General features: G+C 41.8%; 2 long non-coding RNA genes across 2 annotated transcripts; one reads left to right on the top strand and one right to left on the bottom strand.

The window, feature by feature from the left end:
• The first annotated feature begins 1153 nt into the window (after positions 1 to 1153).
• LOC117517824 lies at positions 1154 to 22362 on the top strand. The gene is made up of 2 exons (XR_004562859.1): positions 1154 to 1482; positions 22173 to 22362. It is a non-coding gene; the product is annotated as an uncharacterized LOC117517824 (long non-coding RNA).
• Positions 12699 to 25329, bottom strand: LOC117517813. Its single transcript, XR_004562845.1, has 3 exons — positions 23732 to 25329; positions 14930 to 14935; positions 12699 to 12709 (listed from the first exon to the last, which is right to left on the bottom strand). It is a non-coding gene; the product is annotated as an uncharacterized LOC117517813 (long non-coding RNA).
• Between the last annotated feature and the right edge of the window lie 1540 nt (positions 25330 to 26869).

The following is a 26869-nucleotide window of genomic DNA, read 5'->3' as shown; positions in this document are numbered from 1 at the left end:
TCAGGAATTTTCAAACTGGAAAAAGGCCACGTACAAAGATGGAGGATTCCAGATGCACGCCAAGGCGGAGCACCATCTTAATGCCATGGTGGCACAGACAGAGTATAAGAGAGGTATCGAGAACAATACATCTGTACTCCAGGCAATGTCTAAACAATACCAAAAAAAAAAGGTAGAAGAAAACAGAAAGTATATCACAATAATTGTTCATGTCCTGCTGTGTACAGCCACCCAGAACACTGGGAAAATGTAATGTAATAGTAAGTCCCTTTGGCTGCTCCCTTGTTTGCACTTGGGGACGCCACAGCAAATCCAAGGTGGATCTGCATGTTGAATTGGCACAGGTTTTACGCCGGATGCCCTTCCTGACGCAACTCCACATTACATGGAGAAATGTGGCAGGGGTGGGATTTGAACCTGGAACCTTCTGAACTGAACCCAAGCGCATTAACCACTTGGCCACCACCCCTGGGAGAATGTAATGTAATGTAATAATTAAAATAAATTACAAATATTGCAGTATGTGATGTGATCATTGACAATGAAGGCTCCTGTTGGTGAGCTGACTAATTACACGTAAGAGCCAGATGACAATGGGACACGTATGTCTGAAGTTTAATGTTGACAGTGGAAAATGAAAAGGTCAGATCACCTTCTTTACAAGATAAGAGTTAATGCAGCCAACAAAAGCAAAGCAAAAATACACTGTGCAACTGTACAATCTAAGAAAAGTAATGCAACCCCCCAACTAAGTTTTAATGTTGTTACCCATCTTTGTTCCTCACCTGAAAATACTCTGGATCCGCCCCTCCCCATAACCTGTTCACGTTGCATCATAAAAGCATTGGAATACTGTGTCTCAACATATACAAACTCACACACAGCCTTCAGTTTGACTGGCAGGAAAACTGCTCACAGGAGCAAAGTCACAGTCATTTATTGATTATTTGCTGCACTCTGACAATAACAGCAGTGTGAAGAGCACATCCAAGAACCCAACAGTTCAATATCTTTGAATTACAGGAATGATGGAGAAGAATATCGCTTTTTTCCTTTCAGTTTCTCGTCTCTGCGAGTCTCTGTCCCTACCCCAGTCCAGTAGGTGGCGGTAATGCAAGGATAAGTTCGTCACCGTTCAACGAAGAAGAACTGATGTCGTCTGGTGCTAAAGCTAGTTAGCTGGACATGCTGGAAACACTTCAACAAACTTCACTCTGTGATCCTCGAATATGGTTTTTGAAGAGCTCCAGAAGCGCAAAGGTCGACGGTAAACCGGAAAAAGAAGAAAAGGCGAAGTTAGCACGAAAAGGTGGAACAGCTGAGAAGGTTGTTGACACAGCGGCTAACTGCTGCTAATGCCGAGAGTTGGTAGAAACAAACACATCACAGAACAGCAAGAAACGAGTGAATTTAAAGAAGAGAAGAAACTAGTCAAGGTGCTGGATGCTGTTTTCGAGCGTAAAGTTCGCTGATCCAGAGCAGGTTTGTCCACTAAACTTTATTTCAGACCAACTCCAGCACATCCAAATGATAGCTGTTAGTTTGTGTTGGAGTTCTTATTTTAGACAACACCAGATATCAGCAAAAATAAATAAGACAAACTGTGCTTTATGTTGTTAAATTGACAATTCTGCTTGGTGATGGACTGATGAAACTGATCAATTGATATGATTGATTACAGGCTTTCCTAATTTTATACACACAAAAATGGAATTATGCACACAATTCATAAAATCTGAAGCTCATGAATCAACATCATGACTCCAAACTGCTGAACTCTGACTGCAGTAATCCCACTCTGCCCTGTAATAACAATAGCCATATTTGAATAAAATAAAATTGAAGATCTTTCCAGATAAGACGACTTTAATAACCTCTTTAACACTGAGGGTGAATTATGGCTCCTGATAGTGTTGATAATATCACACATACAAATGATTTAATGCACATTCTGAGAGTGGAAGAGTCCTTGGACATGTAACTGCAGGCATGTTATTACTGGACATTTGAGGAGCGTAAATAGGACTGATGAGACACAGACCCCTATGTAAGTACTAGAGTCTGCACTCTCAATGGTGTTTACTGAACGCGAATGTCCCTTCATGGAGTGCGACATGACCTATCCTAACCGGGCAAAATATTGATGAAGTGCCCGGATGTTAAAGTAGACCTGCATTGAAATAAATGAGGTCAGATCTAAGAAAGAAATAGCTGATATGTATTTATAAGACCCTTATGAATGCAGTAAAGTAAATATGCAAGCCCAAATTTGTAATTCAGCGGAGAAATCTTTGTTTAAAAAATGACAAATTTGCAGCTAAAATTTGGCCCTCCGTGAAAACTGTACATCCGGGACTGTTGGGAAAGTGAAGTACACAGACCCATGCCAGGGGGTGTAAATGAACGGCCAATAGGAAGTCAAATAAATAACAATTTATTATGCAAATGTGCAAACAAAACCAAATATGCTTCAGTCAATCAGTAATCAAAAAGGTGACGTGTGGGCAGGCCCGAGGGTAGGAGACGCCTATCCAGAGGAGAGCCGGGACCCACCAGCAACACACCAGAGCCGGTGTTAAATACTCCCGGTGGCAGGTTTCGCTCCATTGAGCCACAACCCCAGATGGCCAATCATCCAGGGATTGTGCTTTACCATCCATGGAAATTCCAAAATAATCCTGGAGGTAGAAGGTGTTACAAAGAACACAATCTCCTCCCTGTGATTTCCAGAGACCACCAAAGTTAAAGGCTGTGTCTGGTGTGTGATTTCTGGTAGTAGGGTGCCATCTAGTGCCCACACCTTCAATGGTGAAGGAATGGCCACCAGAGGGAGCCCTACCTCCTTAGCCCACCTACTGTCCAGTAGGTTCCCTTCCGACCCCATGTCAATCAGTACTGGAGCGGTAAGGGTTAAATCCCCACAGAGGATTGTGACTGGGAGTTGTGCGCATTTGCGTGGGACACCCATATGGTTAGTATGACTCACTCTTAGCCCAGTCTCTAAGGTTGAGGCTTGTTCTTTAACCGCCTGGGGCCCCTTATTCTGCACATGCTCATTCGAGCCACAGTAAACACACTCTCCATGTGCCAGTCTCCTTTGTTTTTCCTTTTTTGTCATTTTTGCCCTGCTCGTTTCCATAGCAACGTCAGCAGGGGGAGCTGGTGTAACATGGAGAGCCCTGGCTTTGGAGCGGGGAAGGGACGGCACTAACTCGGATCTGGATGGGAGAGGGACAGCGCGCACCCGGCCACGCCCTTCGTCTCGCTCCCGCTTAAATTCCTCTAACCGATTGTCTAAGCGAATAACCAGATCAATAAGCCTATCTAAATCCCGTGGCTGATCCTTAGCCACCAGATGCTCCTTTAGGGCCGGAGACAGCCCGTTTACAAAGGCGGCGCGGAGTGCTACTGAGTTCCAACCAGCCCTCGCTGCCGCAACACGGAAGTCAATTGCGTAATCAGCTGCACTCCGGCGTCCCTGTCTCATTGACAGCAGCATATTTAAAGCGGACTCGCCTCTATTGGGATGATCGAACACCTGTCGAAATTCCCTGATAAACCCAGTATATGTCGAAAGGAGCCATGAGTCCTGCTCCCAGAGCGCCGTAGCCCAGGCGCGTGCCTTGCCCTGAAGCAAATTAATTACATAAGCCACCCGGCTGTGGTCTGACGCGTACATCATGGGGTGTTGCGAAAAAACGAGCACGCACTGCATCAAGAAGTCCGCGCACGTTTCGACACAACCCCTGTACGGTTCCGGGGGGCTAATGTAAGCTTCGGGTGACAGGGGGAGAGACCTTTCAACGACCACTGGGTGTTTAGCGACAGGTCCACAGGAGGAGTGGCTGCAGCCGCGCCTGACGCGCGCGTCTCCACCTGAGCGGTGAGAGCCTCCATCCTACAGCTGAGGTGAATGTCCTGCTCGGTTAATAGATCCAACCGAGCAGTGAGGTTGTGAGAATGTGATGCAGCTCACCCAACGCACCTCCTGGTGGAGCCTGCGCACCTTGCATCTCCATTGGCGGTTCAATTGGTGGTGAACGCCCCTCAGAGTCCATGACGTGGCCGAGTTATCCTGTTGGGAAAGTGAAGTACACGGACCCACGCCATGGGGCGTAAATGAACGGCCAATAGGAAGTCAAATAAATTACAATTTATTATGCAAATGTGCAAACAAAACCAAATATGCTTCAGTCAATCAGTAATCAAAAGGTGACGCTTGGGTAGACCCGAGGGTAGGAGACGCCTATCCAGAGGAGAGCCGGGACCCACGAAGTTCCACCGCCAATGGAGACCTGCAACACACCAGAGCCGCCAAGTCCTGATTCCCCCAGGTGGCCACCGCTCGTGGCTGTCAGACCCAGTACTGCTGGCAGGAACAAAAACAGGTTAAGGGTGGGTGTGTGAACACCCAGCAAACAGTCAGCAACTCACAGAAATCCTCTTGTAGGAATAAATCCAAATACTCCCATAGTGCAGACTTAAAACTGGAGGACGTGCAGTGTCAATTATTATACTTAGCAAGTCAGAAGTGAGGAGTGGAGACGCCAACTCCTCCAACTTCCACAAACTCGGCTACAAGCTGCAAGTATAAGTCACAACTGCAAAGATTTCAGTAACAATGAATGTGCGTACGGCACAAAACGGCTGAGTTGGTTTACCTACGTGGTAAGCTGATAACTCGGCAGAGTTATGGTGTCTCTCCCAGGTTCTTATGGATGTGGTGATGAATAATGACTGGCAGCTGACAGCCAAAACGGTGCACCTGGAGGATCCAACCGGTCCGTGCGCCCTCTGCAGGGCAAAAGGTGCCAGCATGGCAGGGCGCCATCTGGTGGTGGGCCAGCAGTACCTCCTTTTCGGCGGCCCACACAACAGGGACATTGCTGTGATGTGAGGGAGAAGACAGAGCGCTAGCACCTTCAGTCCGATCCCACATTGAAATTGATTTTATGTTAGTAATGTTACTGTTATACACATCCTGGTTTCAGCATCCAAAAGTAAGCTGCAATGAATGCGAGATACAGCTCTGCATGCTCAGATCAGCGGCGACATTGACAGCGTGTGACGTTCTTCCCTGACCATTATGCCTCGCTCTCACTGCCTCCAATGTGCTTACCGAGTCTGCGGGCTCAGTAAACGCCACAGCGGCCCACTCGCACCGCCCCCGTGTCTGCTGTGCAGAGCTGCGACCAACTCCGGCACCACCTCCTGGTCTACTGCATGGAGGTGCGGCCAAGTTGGCAACAAGTCCAGAGACTACGCTCGCTGTTTTGATGAAGAGCGCTCCGGCAGCCCGTAAGGATAGACTTCTTGCGGAAAAATCCGCAGCGCCGCACGGTCTCGGTAATCGCAGCCGCAGAGCTCCGTGGCCACTGAGAGAGGTTTGTATCTTTTTAATGACTTGGATTCTTTGCAGGTCCCGCATCTGTACCCCGCAGTGGTAACACCGGAGGCTAAAGACAGTACATTTTCAATGCGACACCACTCAATCAAATGGGCGTATGAAAAAGTCCCCAAAAGTAATTTTCAAGCAAAATAAAAGAAATGTATACTCGCCAAACGTACTGCAAGACAATATGAAGTTTTAAAAAAAGTTGATCCTTCCGTAAGAGATGCAAACTGACGTAAATCCACAAATTACAGTTGGCACTCGCAGTGCATGCTGGGGTAGGGTCTTCTCTCTTGTGTCTCGGTAACGTCCCGGATGTGATGACAGTTTTGCGGAGGACCAAATTTTAGCTGTAAATTTGTCATTTTTAAACAAAGATTCCGCCACTGAATGACAGATCTGGGCTTGCAGATTTACTTTACTACATTCAGCAGGATCTTATGTGTAAATATCAGTCATTTCTTGGTCCAAAGATCTGACTGCATTTATTTCAATGCAGGTCTACTTAAAATGTTTCGTGTGCATTTTCAGTGTGGATAAGCAAGTGAACACACACAAAAACAGCTAGCCAAATATGTGTTAAAATACCATTCAGACCTGGACATCAAGCCAGCAATAAATCGGCAGCTGAGTTCAGCGGAGACATTCAGCTACTGCTCTTCCGCGCTGCACAACAAGACACTGCGGTCGCTGTATCGGACCATTGTGGTGAAGAGAGCTGAGTAGGGGGGCAAAGCTCTTTATTTACCGATCGATCTATGTTCCGACCCTCACCTATGGTCATGAGATTTGGCTCATGACCGAAAGAACAAGATCATGAGTACAAGCGGCCGAGATGAGTTTCCTCCACAGGGTGGCTGGGCCCTCCCTTAGAGATAGGGTAAGGAGCTCGGTCGCTCGGGAGGAGCTCAGAGTCGAGCTGCTGCTCCTCCATGTCGAAAGGAGCCAGCTGAGATGGCTCGGGCATCTTTTCCGGATGCCTCACTGGAGAGGTGTTCCGTGTAGGTCCCATCTGGAGTAGGCCCCGGGGAAGACCCAGGACACGCTGGAGGGATTTCTGATTCGATGAGCGAACGGTTTCATCAGCCAATAGTTCTGAAAGCAAATGCGTCATCAGCTTCAAAATTAATTTTATTTTAGTATTGAAAATTTAAACAGATTCAAAATGTTTCAGCTTCCAGATTCTGCAGACATGAAGGAACAATATCACACAATCCAGAGACTGGCACACAGACTGCATTAATTCCACATGGTCCGCATTAATTAAATCCATATTTGTATAGTACTGAATAAAATTCCATTCAAGGTGGTTTCAAATCCTCAGACTTCGTACACAGACATGACACCTTACACCAGTTTGTCACCCAAAAGTCATGGAAAAAGTAACAAGAATAACCAAAACTGGTTAATTACGTAAGGAAAAGTCAACATGCACAGCTTTCCAGCATTTTGCACCTGTTTCTTGATGACACTCATTGAGCATCCAAAATGGCAACCACTCCTTGCCGGCACACGTCTCAGTGCAACTGCGGACTCTATTACTTATATGGGACTCTGTGGGTGAGACAGGGAGGGGACAGCTGTTATGTTAATGAGTGTCAGAGGGAGAAGTTATAGAGTCTAATGGCTAATTTTGAGGTTACTTCACCCACCACTAGGCTACATGACTTCAGGTGTCTTTGTTGTTGCTCGGTGTGAGCAGTTGATGTGATTGGCTGCTGCATTTTATTGCTGTAGGATTTTTCTGTGTTCTTCAGCTGTTTTTCTACTTGTGAATGTTACTGTTCAATGTACTGTACTGTATGTACATCTATCTTTACCAGATCTACAACTCCTGGCAATAATTATGGAATCACCGGCCTCGGAGGATGTTCATTCAGTTGTTTAATTTTGTAGAAAAAAAGCAGATCACAGACATGACACAAAACTAAAGTCATTTCAAATGGCAACTTTCTGGCTTTAAGAAACACTATAAGAAATCAAGAAAAAAAATTGTGGCAGTCAGTAACGGTTACTTTTTTAGACCAAGCAGAGGGAAAAAAATATGGAATCACTCAATTCTGAGGAATAAATTATGGAATCACCCTGTAAATTTTCATCCCCAAAACTAACACCTGCATCAAATCAGATCTGCTCGTTAGTCTGCATCTAAAAAGGAGTGATCACACCTTGGAGAGCTGTTGCACCAAGTGGACTGACATGAATCATGGCTCCAACATGAGAGATGTCAACTGAAACAAAGGAGAGGATTATCAAACTCTTAAAAGAGGGTAAATCATCACGCAGTGTTGCAAAAGATGTTGGTTGTTCACAGTCAGCTGTGTCTAAACTCTGGACCAAATATAAACAACATGGGAAGGTTGTTAAAGGCAAACATATTGGTAGACCAAGGAAGACATCAAAGCGTCAAGACAGAAAACTTAAAGCAATATGTCTCAAAAATCGAAAATGCACAACAAAACAAATGAGGAACGAATGGGAGGAAACTGGAGTCGACGTCTGTGACCGAACTGTAAGAAACCGCCTAAAGGAAATGGGATTTACATACAGAAAAGCTAAACGAAAGCCATCATTAACACCTAAACAGAAAAAAACAAGGTTACAATGGGCTAAGGAAAAGCAATCGTGGACTGTGGATGACTGGATGAAAGTCATATTCAGTGATGAATCTCGACTCTGCATTGGGCAAGGTGATGATGCTGGAACTTTTGTTTGATGCCGTTCCAATGAGATTTATAAAGATGACTGCCTGAAGAGAACATGTAAATTTCCACAGTGATTGATGATATGGGGCTGCATGTCAGGTAAAGGCACTGGGGAGATGGCTGTCATTACATCATCAATAAATGTTCAAGCTTCTCTACTATGGAAACCACCTGGACAACTGAGAGCCTACACAGAAACATTGCGACCAACTGTGGGCATGATGCCCTGGCACTGGTACGTAAGCTGGAAAGGACTGCTAGGATAGCTAACTTTAGAAACCACTTAAATCAAATCAATTTTATTTATATAGCGCCAAATCACAACAAACAGTTGCCCCAAGGCGCTTTATATTGTAAGGCAAGGCCATACAATAATTACGGACAAAACGACCCCCTGTGAGCAAGCACTTGGCGACAGTGGGAAGGAAAAACTCCCTTTTAACAGGAAGTAACCTCCAGCAGAACCAGGCTCAGGGAGGGGCAGTCCTCTGCTGGGACTGGTTGGGGCTGAGGGAGAGAACCAGGAAAAAGACATGCTGTGGAGGGGAGCAGAGATTAATCACTACAGAGCAAAAAGAGAAAGAAACATTCAGTGAATCATGGGAACCCCCCAGCAGTCTAAGTCTATAGCAGCATAACTAAGGGATGGTTCAGGGTCACCTGATCCAGCCCTAACTATAAGCTTTAGCAAAAAGGAAAGTTTTAAGCCTAATCTTAAAAGTAGAGAGGGTGTCTGTCTCCCTAATCCGAATTGGGAGCTGGTTCCAGAGGAGAGGATCCTGAAAGCTGAAGGCTCTGCCTCCCATTCTACTCTTACAAACCCTAGGAACTACAAGTAAGCCTGCAGTCTGAGAGCGAAGTGCTGTATTGGGTTGATATGGTACTATGAGGTCCATAAGATAAGATGGGACCTGATTATTCAAAACCTTATAAGTAAGAAGAAGAATTTTAAATTCTATTCTAGAATTAACAGGAAGCCAATGAAGAGAGGCCAATATGGGTGAGATATGCTCACAGTATTACTAGAGGTCAGGGTAATGCCATCCAGAGTAAGGATCTGGTTAGACACCATGTTTCTAAGATTTGTGGGGCCAAGTACAATAACTTCAGTTTTATCTGAGTTTAAAAGCAGGAAATTAGAGGTCATCCATGTCTTTATGTCTGTAAGACAATCCTGCAGTTTAGCTAATTGGTGTGTGTCCTCTGGCTTCATGGATAGATAAGGCTGGGTATCATCTGCGTAACAATGAAAATTTAAGCAATGCTGTCTAATAATACTGCCTAAGGGAAACATGTATAAAGTGAATAAAATTGGTCCTAGCACAGAACCTTGTGGAACTCCATAATTAACCTTAGTTTGTGAAGAAGATTCCCCATTTACATGAACAAATTGTAATCTATTAAACAAATATGATTCAAACCACCGCAGCGCAGTGCCTTTAATACCTATGGCATGCTCTAATCTCTGTAATAAAATTTTATGGTCAACAGTATCAAAAACAGCACTGAGGTCTAACAGAACAAGCACAGAGATGAGTCCACTGTCTGAGGCCATAAGATCATTTGTAACCTTCACTAATGCTGTTTCTGTACTATGATGAATTCTAAAACCTGACTGAAACTCTTCAAATAGACCATTCCTCTGCAGATAATCAGTTAGCTGTTTTACAACTACCCTTCCAAGAATTTTTGAGAGAAAAGGAAGGTTGGAGATTGGCCTATAATTAGCTAAGATAGCTGGGTCAAGTGATGGCTTTAAGTAATGGTTTAATTACTGCCACCTTAAAAGCCTGTGGTACATAGCCAACTAATAAAGATAGATTGATCATATTTAAGATCGAAGCATTAATTAATGGTAGGGCTTCCTTGAGCAGCCTGGTAGGAATGGGGTCTAATAGACATGTTGATGGTTTGGAGGAAGTAACTAATGAAAATAACTCAGAACACTCAGAGAGAAAGAGTCTAACCAAATACCAGCATCACTGAAAGCAGCCAAAGATAACGATATGTCTTTGGGATGGTTATGAGTAATTTTTTCTCTAATAGTTAAAATTTTATTTGCAAAGGAAGTCATGAAGTCATTACTAGTTAAAGGAATACTCGGCTCAATAGATCTCTGACTCTTTGTCAGCCTGGCTACAGTGCTGAAAAGAAACCTGGGGTTGTTCTTATTTTCTTCAATTAGTGATGAGTAGTAAGATGTCCTAGCTTTACGGAGGGCTTTTTTATAGAGCAACAGACTCTTTTTCCAGGCTAAGTGAAGATCTTCTAAATTAGTGAGACGCCATTTCCTCTCCAGCTTACGGGTTATCTGCTTTAAGCTGCGAGTTTGTGAGTTATACCACGGAGTCAGGCACTTCTGATTTAAGGCTCTCTTTTTCAGAGGAGCTACAGCATCCAAAGTTGTCTTCAATGAGGATGTAAAACTATTGACGAGATACTCTATCTCACTCACAGAGTTTAGGTAGCTACTCTGCACTGTGTTGGTATATGGCATTGGAGAACATAAAGAAGGAATCATATCCTTAAACCTAGTTACAGCGCTTTCTGAAAGACTTCTAGTGTAATGAAACTTATTCCCCACTGCTGGGTAGTCCATCAGAGTAAATGTAAATGTTATTAAGAAATGATCAGACAGAAGGGAGTTTTCAGGGAATACTGTTAAGTCTTCAATTTCCATACCATAAGTCAGAACAAGATCTAAGATATGATTAAAGTGGTGGGTGGACTCATTTACATTTTGAGCGAAGCCAATTGAGTCTAATAATAGATTAAATGCAGTGTTGAGGCTGTCATTCTCAGCATCTGTGTGGATGTTAAAATCGCCCACTATAATTATCTTATCTGAGCTAAGCACTAAGTCCGACAAAACGTCTGAAAATTCACAGAGAAACTCACAGTAACGACCAGGTGGACGATAGATAATAACAAATAAAACTGGTTTTTGGGACTTCCAATTTGGATGGACAAGACTAAGAGTCAAGCTTTCAAATGAATTAAAGCTCTGTCTGGGTTTTGGATTAATTAATAAGATGGAATGGAAGATTGCTGCTAATCCTCCGCCTCGGCCCGTGCTACGAGCGTTCTGACAGTTAGTGTGACTCGGGGGTGTTGACTCATTTAAACTAACATATTCATCCTGCTGTAACCAGGTTTCTGTAAGGCAGAATAAATCAATATGTTGATCAATTATTATATCATTTACCAACAGAGAGACCTAATGTTTAATAGACCACATTTAACTGTTTTAGTCTGTGGTGCAGTTGAAGGTGCTATATTATTTTTTCTTTTTGAATTTTTATGCTTAAATAGATTTTTGCTGGTTATTGGTGGTCTGGGAGCAGGCACCGTCTCTACGGGGATGGGGTAATGAGGGGATGGCAGGGGGAGAGAATCTGCAGAGAGGTGTGTAAGACTACAACTTAAGATTTAACCTAAGATGCAAACAAAACAATGTTATTCCCAAATGCATGAAGCAAAAGGCACTAGAAGCAGGTCACACAGCAGAAAAGATCCAGCGCAGTTACCTTAGGAGGATTTTGGGTCTTAGAATTAGAAGGCTTCATTTTAAAATATTAGACCTCCAAAATAATCTTGATAGTCTTTACAAAAGGTGGGGGAAGAGGCCCATAATAAGATCACAAAGTTCATAGTTAAAATTCAAATGGCTGAGCATTTAAAAAGTAAGGAGCGGCAAATCAGGACGTTTCACAACCTTTTCGTGCAGAAAAGGCGTACTTTCAGGGGGAGTAGTTTTAAAGATACACCCAGACAAATTAGTGACAACAGGGAAAATTGGGTAAAGAATCTGTCCGACAGGGTTTTTACACAGACAGAAAAGGATGTGCTCACTAAAGGACTAAATTTCTCAGTGAACCCTAAACATATACCAACAGTAGATTACATCACTGCAGTAGAGTCAGCCATTAAACATAACAGTTTGTCAGAGTCAGAAGCTGGGGACCTCCTTCTAAGAGTCACAGCAGTGCTTAACAGTGCTAAGCCTCCTCCGTCCAACATCACAGGAGAAGAACAGAAAGCTTTGGCAGCACTGCAGAAGGACCAAAGCATCCTTATCCTGCCAGCGGATAAAGGCAGATGCACAGTGGTCCTGAACACATCAGACTATGAGGCCAAGATCAACTTGCTCAGTGACTCCAGTACATACGAATGTCTGAAGAAAGACCCCACGAGTGGCTATAAGAAGAAAATCATTAGCTACCTCCAAAACCTGGAGAAGGCGGGACTCATCGACAGGCAGACATGCTACAGACTGTACCCGGGGGACACCACTCCATGCATCTATGGACTGCCCAAAATCCACAAACAGGACGTGCCACTCAGGTCTATTGTATGTAGCACAGATTCCATCACATACAATTTGGCCAAGCACCTCAAGTGGATTTTGGCTCCTCTAGTGGGTAACTCAGACCACCATGTGGAGAACACACAAGATTTTGTGAACAAGATCAAGGACCTGCAGCTGGAGGCAGATGAAACTATGGTGTCATTTGATGTGACTTCGTTGTTCACCTGCATCCCCACCGCTGAGGCCATCTCAGCTGTGAGGCAGAGACTGCTGGAGGATATGTCTCTACCTGAAAGGACCAAACTCACACCAGACCACATCTGACAACTCTTGGAGATCTGTCTTAGCACCACGTATTTCCTGTTTAGGGGAAATTACTACAGGCAGATCCATGGTTGTGCGATGGCATCCCCGGTATCCCCCATTGTGGCCAATCTGTACATGGAGCGAGTGGAGAAGACAGCCTTGACATCGTTCATGGGCATCTCTCCCAGTCACTGGTTCAGATATGTCGATGACACATGGGTTAAAATCAAGCAACAGGAGGTCGAGGACTTGACAGAACACATCAATTCGATGGATTCCAATATCAAGTTCACACGTGAGGATGCCAGAAACAACCATTTAGCCTTCTTGGACTGTGATGTTACGATTGGAGAGAACAGGCAGCTCCAGACAGAGGTTTACAGAAAAGCCTCTCACACTGACCAGTATGTGCTCTTTGGCTCAAACCACCCCCTTGAACACAAGCTCGGAGTGATCAGGACTCTTCAACACAGAGCCCTACAGGTGCCCACAACTGCAGAGGGAAGGGCTAAAGAACAACAACTTTTACGGAAAGCCCTCACAGTATGTCGGTACCCACGACGGTCCCTGGACAAAGTGCAGAAGTCCCAGAAAACAAAGAGACCAGATAGACAGGAGACGGAGAGAAGAAGAAGAGTGTCTCTCCCTTATTTAGCAGGAGTAGGGGGAAAAACTACAGAGGATCTTCAGACAGCACAAAATCCCAGTTTACTTTAAACCGGTTAACACCTTGAGACAGAAATTAGTTCACCCTAAGGACAGGATCCCTAGTTACAAACAGAGCAATGTAGTGTATTATATCAGATGTCAGGAAAACTGTAATGAACACTACATAGGTGAGACTAAGCAACCTTTAAACAAGAGGCTATACCAGCACCGCAGAGAGGGCGCCAGTGGACCTCAGTCTGCAGTTCATCTCCACCTGAAAGACACTAACCACACGTTTGAGGACAAGGAAGTTAAAATCTTAGCCAGAGAGAAGAAATGGTTTGAGCGAGGTGTCAAGGAAGCATTCAGTTGAAAACAGTTGAAACCCAGCCTTAACCGGGGGGCGGGTCTCATACACGCTTTGTCCCCTGTTTACAATGGGGTACTCAGGTCTAAGCAGTTTCAGTCTTTTGTTCATGGTAATGAGTCATTCACGTCATCAGGAGAGTCGTCAAGGGAGCCATCAGGGGAGGCTTCCATCCCATCATTAGGAGAGTGCACAATAGGTGCTAATTAGATCTATTGTTTAGTCACTAGCCTATAGCAGTCGGCCTCTCGGTAGGAGGGGTCTGGTTAGGTTAAAAACTCCATCTTTTGTTGGCTTCTGGTTTATTTTTCTCTACAAGAGTCAAGACAGAAGTCAGACTACCAGAGCAAGAATTTTAGCTGAGGAAGCTTCTGTGATTTGAAGCGAAACGTCCTCACGTCAAGCAACCCAGTCCAGTCGAAGATTCAAGCTTCTCTACTATCATCAATAAATGCACAAGTTTATGTTGATATTTTGGACACTTTTCTTATCCAATCAATTGAAAGGATGTTTGGGGATGATGAAATCATTTTTCAAGAAAAGAAAAACAGCCTTTATAAAAAAAAATGTATTAATGTATTGTATGTAAATCAATCGGTGGTCACTAAAATTAACATTGAATCGGTGTGTAACTTTGCAAAAACAATGTCAGACTCTGTAGTTTTCTCTGGGCCCCTCCCCAATCAGACCGGGAGTGACATGTTTAGCCGCATGTTCTCCCTGAATTGCTGGCTGTCTGAGTGGTGTCCAAAAAATGAGGTGGGCTTCATAGATAATTGGCAAAGCTTCTGGGGAAAACCTGGTCTTGTTAGGAGAGATGGCATCCATCCCACTTTGGATGGAGCAGCTCTCATTTCTAGAAATCTGGCCAATTTTCTTAAATCCTCCAAACCATGACTATCCAGGGTTGGGACCAGGAAGCAGAGTTGTAGTCTTACACACCTCTCTGCAGCTTCTCTCCCCCTGCCATCCCCTCATTACCCCATCCCTGTAGAGACGGTGCCTGCTCCCAGACCACCAATAACCAGCAAAAATCTATTTAAGCATAAAAATTCAAAAAGAAAAAATAATATAGCACCTTCAACTGCACCACAGACTAAAACAGTTAAATGTGGTCTATTAAACATTAGATCTCGCTCTTGTAAGTCCCTGTTAGTAAATGATATAATAATTGATCAACATATTGATTTATTCTGCCTTACAGAAACCTGGTTACAGCAGGATGAATATGTTAGTTTAAATGAGTCAACACCCCCGAGTCACACTAACTGCCAGAACGCTCGTAGCACGGGCCGAGGCGGAGGATTAGCAGCAATCTTCCACTCCAACTTATTAATTAATCAAAAACCCAGACAGAGCTTTAATTCATTTGAAAGCTTGTCTCTTAGTCTTGTCCATCCAAATTGGAAGTCCCAAAAACCAGTTTTATTTGTTGTTATCTATCGTCCACCTGGTCGTTACTGTGAGTTTCTCTGTGAATTTTCGGACCTTTTGTCTGACTTAGTGCTTAGCTCAGATAAGATAATTATAGTGGGCGATTTTAACATCCACACAGATGCTGAGAATGACAGCCTCAACACTGCATTTAATCTATTGTTAGACTCGATTGGCTTTGCTCAAAATGTAAATGAGTCCACCCACCACTTTAATCATACCTTAGATCTTGTTCTGACTTATGGTATGGAAATTGAAGACTTAACAGTATTCCCTGAAAACCCCCTTCTGTCTGATCATTTCTTAATAACATTTACATTTACTCTGATGGACTACCCAGCAGTGGGGAATAAGTTTCATTACAGTAGAAGTCTTTCAGAAAGCGCTGTAACTAGGTTTAAGGATATGATTCCTTCTTTATGTTCTCCAATGCCATATACCAACACAGGGCAGAGTAGCTACCTAAACTCTGAGTGAGATAGATTATGTCGTCAATAGTTTTATATCCTCATTGAGGACAACTTTGGATGCTGTAGCTCCTCTGAAAAAGAGAGCCTTAAATCAGAAGTGCCTGACTCTGTGGTATAACTCACAAACTCACAGCTTAAAACAGATAACCCGTAAGTTGGAGAGGAAATGGCGTCTCACTAATTTAGAAGCTCTTCACTTAGCCTGGAAAAAGAGTCTGTTGCTCTATAAAAAAGCCCTCCGTAAAGCTAGGACATCTTACTACTCATCACTAATTGAAGAAAATAAGAACAACTCCAGGTTTCTTTTCAGCACTGTAGCCAGGCTGACAAAGAGTCAGGGCTCTATTGAGCCGAGTATTCCTTTAACTTTTACTAGTAATGACTTCATGACTTTCTTTGCTAATAAAATTTTAACTATTAGAGAAAAAATAACTCATAACCATCAATCAATCAATTTTATTTATATAGCGCCAAATCACAACAAACAGTTGCTCCAAGGCACTTTATATTGTAAGGCAAGGCCAATACAAAACGACCCCCTGTGAGCAAGCACTTGGCGACAGTGGGAAGGAAAAACTCCCTTTTAACAGGAATAAACCTCCAGCAGAACCAGGCTCAGGGAGGGGCAGCTTCAGCTTTCAGGCTCCTCTCCTCTGGAACCAGCTCCCAATTCGGATCAGGGAGACAGACACCCTCTCTACTTTTAAGATTAGGCTTAAAACTTTCCTTTTTGCTAAAGCTTATAGTTAGGGCTGGATCAATCAATCAATCAATTTTTTTATATAGCGCCAAATCACAACAAACAGGTGACCTTGAACCATCCCTTAGTTATGCTGCTATAGACTTAGACTGCTGGGGGGTTCCCATGATTCACTGAGTGTTTCTTTCTCTTTTTGCTCTGTATGCACCACTCTGCATTTAATCATTAGTGATTGATCTCTGCTCCCCTCCACAGCATGTCTTTTTCCTGGTTCTCTCCCTCAGCCCCAACCAGTCCCAGCAGAAGACTGCCCCTCCCTGAGCCTGGTTCTGCTGGAGGTTTCTTCCTGTTAAAAGGGAGTTTTTCCTTCCCACTGTCGCCAAGTGCTTGCTCATAGGGGGTCGTTTGACTGTTGGGGTTTTTCTGTAATTATTGTATGGCTTTGCCTTACAATGTAAAGCTCCTTGGGGCAACTGTTTGTTGTGATTTGGCGCTATATAAATAAAATTGATTTGATTATGAATAAGGTAAAGCAATTTCTTGATCATAATGCACTCCGTACATTATATTGCTCCTTAGTTCTCCCATACTTAACATATTGTGTTGAAGTGTGGGGTAACAATTATCAATGTTCAATACAGCCACTATTTTACCTTTATATAACCACTATATTAAAAAAACGAGCAATAAGGATCATACATAAAGCTGGATTTTTAGAACATAGCAATAATCTTTTTATGCAATCAAAATTACTTAAATTTCATAATCTTGTAAAATATTCTACATTACAGATTCTATTCAAGGTATTTAATAAGTCACTGCCAAGTAACATTCAAAAGTTCTTCTCAGTCAAAGAGTGTGCTCATAATCTTAGAGGTTTTGCTAAATTCACATTATTAAAAGTTAGGACCACCCCAAAAAATTTTTGTGTGTCTGTATGTGGAGCAAAGTTATGGAATGGTTTGGACGTCAAACTCAAGCAATGCCAAAATATTCATGAATTCAAGTCACATTATAAACAGAGCGTCTGGGATCGGTATAGAATGATTGAGACTCAACAATAAAAGCCATTTTACATTCATGGCTCATGGCTCTGTATCACAATTGTTGGTTTGTGCATTATATGTTTCTTTCCTTCATATGTTTGGTTCTTTATCATAATTGGTATTGTTGCTCTCTTATCATTGTTGGTATGTCTTTTATATGTTTGTTTCCTTACCGTAACTGGTATTGTTGTTTTCTTACCATTGTTGGTATGTGCATCATATGTTTGTTTTCTTTGGCGTAACTGGTATCATTGATCTCTTACCATTGTTGGTATGTGCTTTGTTGCTTGTTTATCATATTGGTATTGTTTTCTTGCCGCTGTTGGTATCTATTGTGGGAAATTACAAGTATTTAAACGTATTATTTTCTTAATTTTCTATCTAATTGACGAGAAGCAGCTATGTACTTTTGTTAAATTTGAATAAAGGGATGAGATTAAATACGTTTTCTTCTCCCACTCCTTTTTGAGCGGATATAATGAGTTAATAGTAAATTTAATTTATTGTTAAATTGTTTTTCTGTTTTTTATGTTTTCTGTTTTCTGCATTTCTTATCCTCTGCTCAAATAAAATAGATGATGATGATGATGATGAAGATGATAATGCATCTTGCCATAGAGCAAAAACTGTGAAAACATTCCTTGCAAATAGACACATAGGGTCAATGTCATGTCCTGCAAATAGTCCGGATCTTAATCCAATTGAAAATCTTTGGTGGAAGTTGAAGAAAATGGTCCATGACAAGGCTCCAACCTGCAAAGCTGATCTGGCAACAGCAGTCAGAGAAAGTTGGAGCCAGATTGATGAAGAGTACTGTTTGTCACTCATTACGTCCATGCCTCAGAGACTGCAAGCTGTTATAAAAGCCAGAGGTGGTGCAACAAAATACTAGTGATGTGTTGGAGCGTTTTTTTTTTTTTTTTTTTTTCATGATTCCATAATTTTTTCCTCAGAATTGAGTGATTCCAAATTTTTTCCCTCTGCTTGGTCTAAAAAAGTAACCCTTACTGACTGCCACAATTTTTTTTCCTGATTTCTTATAGTGTTTCTTAAAGCCAGAAAGTTGCCATTTGAAATGACTTTAGTTTTGTGTCATGTCTGTGATCTGCTTTTTTTTCTACAAAATTAAACAACTGAGTGAACATCCTCCGAGGCCGGTGATTCCATAATTTTTGCCAGGGGTTGTATATTGATTTATAACAGAAAACTGTCAAAAGGGGGAATAAATTAAGTGTAAAGATAATTGAATATATCAGAGCAGTAAATTGATCAGTCTGTGTGAACGCCGCGCATTGACTCACGTGTGGTTATTTCCACCAGCTGCAGCTGATCCACAACGTCAATTCTGTCTTCCAGAACAGCTCTTATCATTTGAATCATCTACCAGTTGCAACATGTACAGAAGGGCTGGATTGTCATTCCTACACTCATATTGTTATATTTAATAAAAAATAAGGGCACGCAGGAGCTGCCGCTGCATTCAAGTACTGTTGGAAATTACACAGTTTTTTGTTGTTTCAAATTCAGCAGTTGCTTGTGGCAAAATAATTAATTGTATCCACACAAAACATTGATTGTGACCTATATAAGGTGCCTGAGCCCAGTGAAGCTGACCCCCCGACCCAGATAAAAAAAATCCAAGCAAACAGACTGAGTTTGCCCTGTAATTTCTGACGGTACATGAACGCAGCAGCAGCATTCAGAAATGGCTTTTGTACTGTGTGAAAACATTCAGCTCGTCGAACGAAGTCAGACAAAATGCTAACATTACAAAAACTAAGCAAATGATAAAAAAAAAAAACCATCAAGAACAACAGCAAAACAAAATACGGATGAATTGAGGTTTTCGATGCCCTTCGTTCAAATTGTTTGACAGTTTAAATATCCTGACAAAACGACCGCTGCAGGAATGAAGCTGAGCAAAGGTTAAACAATGCCAGTGAAAGTCAAAGAAAGTCCAGATTTCTTGTTTCGTTTGGGCTTTGTTGCCCTTCGTTAAGTGCCGTGTGACTGGGCCATTCGATGCTGGAATAAGTTTGTTGTGTGACTGCGTTTTGTTGCACTGGTCTTTAGACAAACTTTGCAGTGTGCAGTCACTTGTTCTCCATCTGTCGCAGCAAAAACTTGCTCAAGGAAACAGGATGGGGAGGGGGGAGCTGCGGAAGGTCCTGGGGCAAAAAGGTGCACTGTTGCAAGAGGAGAAAAAAAAACTCAATAACTGTCTGCAACAAAAAACTCAAATTAATCAATAAAATCGATATATCGCCCAGGCCTGGAACACATACCCCAAGAAGTCCAAATCCTGACATTTTCATTAGCCATTTCACACAATTCAGAAAAACGTGCAGGAATTATCGGCCTGTATTTATAATATTACGAATAAGATGTGAATTATTTGGAAGAAAGTTGTTTATATTTCACACAATTTATGAATTATGTAACTAACTTTTTCTCACGAGTCCCCCCCCCCCCCCCCCCCCCCCCCCGGTCCATTCAAACTCAGAGGGGAACTGTCCCTCTCGCACCCCTCCTATTTCCCCCTTCTCACTGCTTCTGTGCACCTTCTCAGCAAACGGGGGCGCCTACAGCTGCAGGGGTCACCAATTCCCCAAACAGTAATGTTACAGAAAAAAGGAAACCGCTTTGCGGCACAGAATTTTTTTTTTTTTTTTCTTCAGGGGGAATGTCTGCAGTACTGACTGTGTCGCTGCAACCAGGAGGCAACAGCAAGAACAACTGACTGTGTGACACTCTCTTACTCTTCTGTCAGTGAGGACCATATAATAGATCTTCTGGATCATATTGGTCGAGGTGACAGTTATGTATTTTCCTGATTGTGCTCTATCTTCGACACTTGTTCTTCTTCTCTTGAATTCAGCTGACCAGTGTTTAACTGTAGCATAAGACAGAACATCCTCCACTAATGTCATGATGACGTCCTCGCGGATCTTCTTCTGAGACATGAATCACAGCACATCCACCAGCTTTGTCCATTTTCTGACACACCCCTACTCACTTCACTGAAATATTGTCTGCAGTGCACCCAGTCAGTCAAAATTTCACACATTCTCAAGAGAAATGTTGGTTTCTCCAAATGCAAAAGATGGAGAACCACACCCTACTTTTTCTATGTCAGGATCAAAACTTTTCAGTCACTCATCATGTGTGGAATATCTAGCATTTTCTTTGCAACTTTTCTCATTTCTGGGAATTGGCTTTTATCAAGCTGCCAGTAAAAGTTGAACAGAGAAACTCGCTGGTGTTGGCTGTTGCACTGTCACGCAGCAGCTCAATGAGCTGCAGCTGAAGTGGAGCAACATCAGAGTCGAAAGAAGAGAAGAGCAACATGTTCTTTTCTGCAGCTGCAAAATTCTGAAAGTATTGGATAAACTTGGATGTAAGAGATACAGCGGCTGGTGCAAACCTCTTGGTTTGTGCACTGATACTGTCCTGTGGAAAACTTGACTTGATGACCTCATGCAAAGATAGAAAACATGCGGTGCTGGACTCCATCTGTGACAAGTGTTTTTGGAAAAGATGCAGCTTCTTTCCAAACACTTGATGTGTGCATATAGCTGCTCACCATGGCATCGCTGACGCACCTCTGCATCAGTCACATGACCTAATTAAGCAGAGGTAGCACACAATCCGTGTGTGTCTGTATGAATGCGTGTCGAACGTGTGGAATGCATCCTGCACACTTTTTTAAAATTTTGTTAATGGGTCAAGTATAACATGAATTATGATTAATAATTTACGCAAGTTTTTTTTGGGGGGGGGGGACAATATTCTCATATTTGCTATGCATTTAGCAGACACCAGCAGCAAAAATGACTCTGTTCCCCTTAAAAGAAATGCGACTCCCTCATCTTCAGCAGGAGAAAGGGGTGTTACCATTGGTGGAAAACTCAGGAGCTAACCAATCAAAATCACCAACTCCACGTGGGTTTGATGAGAACCCATAGACCCCGTGTGTGTGTGTGTGTGTGTGTGCGCACGCGCGCATTTTGCGAACAGACTTTTCTTCTGTCGTCTGCGACAGCAAACACACAAAAAAATTACACATTTTTCCTTTATCACTGTAAAATATATTTTTGTGTTGATTTCATGTGTCACTCAACTCATAAAGAAGTCATCCAAAGCAGAATCTTACTCTTTGGAAAAAAAGCTTTGATAAATCCTTAATCTTTGTGGAGCTTAATATTTCTTGTTCCTGTATAAACTTTGTTCCTGACTTCCATGTGTGAAAACACCCTTAAACAGTCTCCATAATTTTGGAAACCAGGGTCATGAGTTTAAAGCCACAGACTTGACAGGAGAGGATCCCTGTTTCCCCGTCACATTTGAAAATCACAAATGTCGTTAAACATCAAATTGCTCACGCTTTGAGTGTGAAGAGGTGCATGTGAGGCATCACTATAAGCTCTTTAAGCATGTTTATGAGATGGTGAAAAGTGCTGTTGAAATGAAGTCTATTAGCATTGTGTTTGAGATGATAATAATAATACATTTTATTTGTATTGCACCTTACATTTCAAAGAAATTTCAAAGTGCTAAATCAGCGACATTACAAAATATTAATTAAAAATAGTTGGTTTATATATTTTTAATGAGTTGTAATGTCACTGTAGATGAGTTTTACATTATGTTGGAGTCCAGTTAAAATATGTGTGAATAATGTACATTTCCACTTTATCAGTTCCATCCAATAACTTACTGTCATCAGGTCAAACTCACCACTCTGATACTTTATTTTAATGAGTGTTGTTCAAGCATTTAATTTATTTCTTTACAGATATGCAGCCGTTGCTGGTGATTAAAGAAGAAACCCTTCTTGACCACCAGGAATGGAATCTGAGTGTTGACCAGGAAGACATTAAAGAAGAGAAGCTGCAGATAAGTCAGAAAGGAGAGCAGCTTCAGCAGCTGGAGGAGGCAGATCTCACCAAGATTGGTTTCACTGCTGTCCCTGTGAAGAGTGAAAATGATGAAAAACCAGAGTCATCACAGCTTCATCAAAGCCGAAGTGATGAGAGCACAGAGGCTAAGCCTGTAGCCAGCAGCTCATCTGTGCACAGAACACTGACAGCAGAAACTGATGGAGAGGACGATGGAGGACCACAACCAGCCAGCAACTCAGGTCCAAACAGTCATTTACAACCAGATACCAGTGGCAGGAGTTCAGACAGTTCTGGAACTGAGACTGATGATGATTGTGACTGGAAACAGAGCAGAGAACTTTGGTCACATTTTAACTTTCAGAAAAATTTCAATATGGTTAGTTCAAGCATTTGCAACATTACTGAGAATCAGTTTAATTACTCTAAATATATAAATGCATCTGGTCATATGAACACCTCAGAGCAACAGAAGGAGAGGCAAGTAAGTGTAAAACCATTTAGCTGTTCTGATCAGAGTAAAAGACAGAAACAGGACACCCTGAACAAACACATGAGAATTCATACAGGACAAAAACCGTTTGCCTGTTTTGAATGTGGTCGAAGATTTGATTATAAGAGCCACCTGAACAAACATATGGTAAGTCATACAGGACAAAAGCAATTTGGCTGTCCTGAATGTGGTCGACGATTTGGACTAAAGAGCAACCTGAACAAACATATGATAATTCATACAGGACAAAAACAGTTTGGCTGTTCTGAATGTGGTCGAAGATTTGGACTAAAGTGCAACCTCAACACACATATGAGAATTCATACAGGACAAAAACAGTTTGGCTGTTCTGAGTGTGGTCGAAGATTTGTTCAAAAGAGCAGTCTTGACAGACACATAATAATTCATACAGGACAAAAACAATTTGGTTGTTCTGAGTGTGGCCGAAGATTTGGTCAAAAGAGCATTCTGAACACACACATGACAATTCATACAGGACAAAAACAATTTGGCTGTTCTGAATGTGGACAAAGATTTGGTCAAAAGAGCATTCTGAATAGACACATGATAAGTCATACAGGACAAAAACAATTTGGCTGTTCTGAATGTGGTCGAAGATTTGGTCTAAAGAGCAACCTGAACACACACATGATAATTCATATAGGACAAAAACAATTTGGCTGTTCTGAATGTGGACAAAGATTTCGACAAAAGAGCCACCTGAATGGACACATGATAACTCATACAGGACAAAAACAGTTTGGCTGTTCTGAATGTGGTCAGAGATTTGGACGAAAGAGCGACTTGAACAGACACGTGAGAATTCATACAACTTCTACCAGTACTGCAGTGGGAGATCTCTCCTGTGCCAGCACTCAGCTGGATAACCCACCAGCTCACAAAAATACTGATCTTGGGCCCCAGCAACAGCAGGCTGAAAGGTCCAAGCAAAAGTAGTTAGACTACATCATTGTAAATTGGTCCATTGAGGAGAAGAAAAAGATCTTACACTGCTTTGCTTACTCATGACATGAGAAGTGAGGTGGGGGGGCAGGGAAAGCAGTATTTTAGGAAAGGATAAAAGAAGTGGATCTACCAGCAGAGAAGACTGAAGACACAACTGCAAAAGTACAACCAACTGCTTCTCAAATCCTAAAATATTTAATAGCACAACACATAGAAAGTATAAAGGAAAACCCCCAAGAAAAAACCAATGAATGATCACCAGTTGCTAGAGGAAGGGCATTAGGCTGAATACAAAAGGAGTCAGTGGAAGAGAGATGGTCAAGGACAACATATGATCCTTTCACACAGACCATTGCATCACCAAAATGAATCCTCCTCAGCAAACACATTTGGCAAAGAACTCCAGAAGCAGTCAGCCTCTCACACAAAAGAAGAAGTAGGAGTTATTCACCACCCCAACAAATCAGGAGTCATTCACCAATCCAACCACAAAGCAATACAGATGTACTCAGAGTAATGGGAACCAGAAGAAAAATTAGCCAGCAACATTGAAGAAACAAGAAGAATGGACATGCAGGAGTGCCCAAACTGATCAAATTGAAATTGGAAATTGTTCAAAAGTATTCTATAGAAAGTTAACCTGGGATTGGTTAGACTGGTCCCAGAAGGAACCACACTGACTGAGTTTAACTGTGTGAATTATGTAGTAAATTAGCCCCAGAATATTTGGAGAAAAGAGTAACAAGACTTAGAGGAAATGCCACGATGGAAAAAGACATTACAGCAAAAAAAATCAGCCGTATAAGAGCAGAGATCTCCCAAATGACAACATTTATGGGAGGTCTAAACCATAAAAAGAACTTCCTTAAAAATGTTGGTTGCATTAAAAGAAATTAGTGTTGGAGATAAAGAACTGGATGGGAGCCTGGCTGAACATCAAGTCTTAGTGAAAGTCTTGACTGCACAAATTAGGAACAAAGACAGAACATACATGCAAAACAGATAAACAGTTTGCAGAAAACCCAAGGCTAGTCTACAGGAACATGGCAAAGGACACAATAGAAGTGCAGGAGGTGCAATAAAACTGACATTATTTGGAATAAGCAACAAAAAAAACAGCAAAAAGTTGAAGGAACAGTCCCCAAAAACTACAAGGCAGCTGTCAGTGTGGAAAAACATTTGGACTAAAAGGTGGTGTGAAGGTATGATGTGTTTAACCTGTCAGCAAATGTTGCAGTAGTTGAGGTGTGAGATGGCATCTGTCAGGAACCCTGCTGCATGCGGGGATACCTTTATGATTCTCTGTTTATTGAAATTTTAAATTTTGGGGAAAATATGAAGCTATTATGTGTGTGTTGTGTGTGTGTGTGGGGGGGGGGTATAAAAACTGAAATTTAAACATATGTTGCACCCCACATCTTAACACTGTTCACAATTTGTCCTTGTGGAAATTTGAAATTTTAGGAAAAACTTCTATGGGGTGAAATTCACCCAAAATGTTTGCTTCTTTCATTTTTGGTGGCTATTGATTCAGGTTTGGTTCTTTTAAACACTGTTCACAATTCTTCATCACAAAATATTTAATTTTGTTGTAAGCAAGTACTGTTTGTTTGTAAAACAATAAAATTCACCCAAAATGCTTTTCCTCCTGTTTCTGATCAATTTTAATTGTGATGGTTTGTTTGATTCATCAAAGCTCTGTTCATTGCAGAATTTTGAAATTTGAATTTGGGCAAAATGAATTAAAATACAATAAAATAAAATAAATCATTAAATTTTTGAAGGAGAACCTCAATTTCCAGAAAAAATTATTTCCAGTAAATTTCTGTCCCCTGATAAAGTTGACACACTGCTGTCAACATTTCAGCTGGTACTTAAGGTTTCATTCAAAAGTCTATTTACACAATGGTGTAAAGAATTTTATTTGGGGTATGTCATCATTTTCCACCCCTGCATAGTGCAGGGAAATAGTTGGGAGAATAAACCCGGGTGAGCTCTGGTTATTAACTAGAATCGGTTCAAGATGTCTGCTGCTATACCTGTAAGGTCAGAGGTCAAACCATCAGGTGACAGAAGTCGATGGAGGTGGAATGAGGAGTGTCTTAAAGGTGAACAACATTTTTCCTGAATCAGCTGTGTTTCTGATTCTGTCATGAAGACAATTTGGCAGCAGAAATGCTGGAAGATCACCATGACAGAAGAGATGGACATGAACTGAGGACAACGGTGTCCAGATTTACAACGCTGCCGTTCAGCTGCTCTGATCCAGGTTTCTGGCAGCTTCAGTCAGCTGGATGTTGGACGTAGGAGGGCGGAGCTTATCAAGGCTGGATGTCAACCAGGATAAAGTGCAGTGAGAAGACATTACAGCTGAGAGAAGTAAGCAGGTGAGGGACTGATGGTGGTGTACAAAATAATTTTTCAAAAGATTTTGGGGATTTTCCTGCACAGATACTGAATTGAAGGAAACAAGGTCTGAAAAATTGAGCGACAACTGAGTCATCATGAGGTCAAGTTGTTGATTTTGTGAGACAGTTGGCAGCAAAACCAAGAACAAGATCAGAAGTGCTCAAAAAGAATTTAGAATAAACTGCCCTGCCCAAACCTTTTTTCTTTCTTTTTTTAACTTTCCAGGAATGGATATATATATTAACAAAATAATGCTGACCTCACAAAACATGAAATATGTTGATTTCATACAGTCTACAGTTACAGAAATAGAAGTCAGAAAATGTCAAGATCATTGTAGATCTCCCACCACCATATTTTCCATATGTATTATCCAAACTTTTCTGATTTGGGGTTTTAAAAAACAAAACAAAAAAAAGCATACATATACATACACACGCAGTTTGCAGAAAACTATGTATGTAAAATGTGTATATATATGTGTGTGTGTTTTGAGGCTTTAGAAAAATGTTATTTGTGTAAGACGGGACAAAAATGACGCTTTTGACAGCAAACGTTGCAGACCCCTGAAACCAAACTGACTCCAAATATGACTAAATTAAGTACTTTTATTTATTTTTTGGTGGTTTTTGTGGAATTTTGAAAGTGCGGAGATGCGCTCTGTCTTTAAACCGGTTCATGTATTGGGGGGCCGCAGTGAAATTAGTTTTACGTTGGATATTCGAC

The sequence above is a fragment of the Thalassophryne amazonica genome, chromosome 9 (genome assembly GCF_902500255.1).
Source record: "Thalassophryne amazonica chromosome 9, fThaAma1.1, whole genome shotgun sequence".
NCBI classification, from domain to species: domain Eukaryota; kingdom Metazoa; phylum Chordata; class Actinopteri; order Batrachoidiformes; family Batrachoididae; genus Thalassophryne; species Thalassophryne amazonica.
This window is presented reverse-complemented; position numbering and strand designations above follow the sequence as displayed.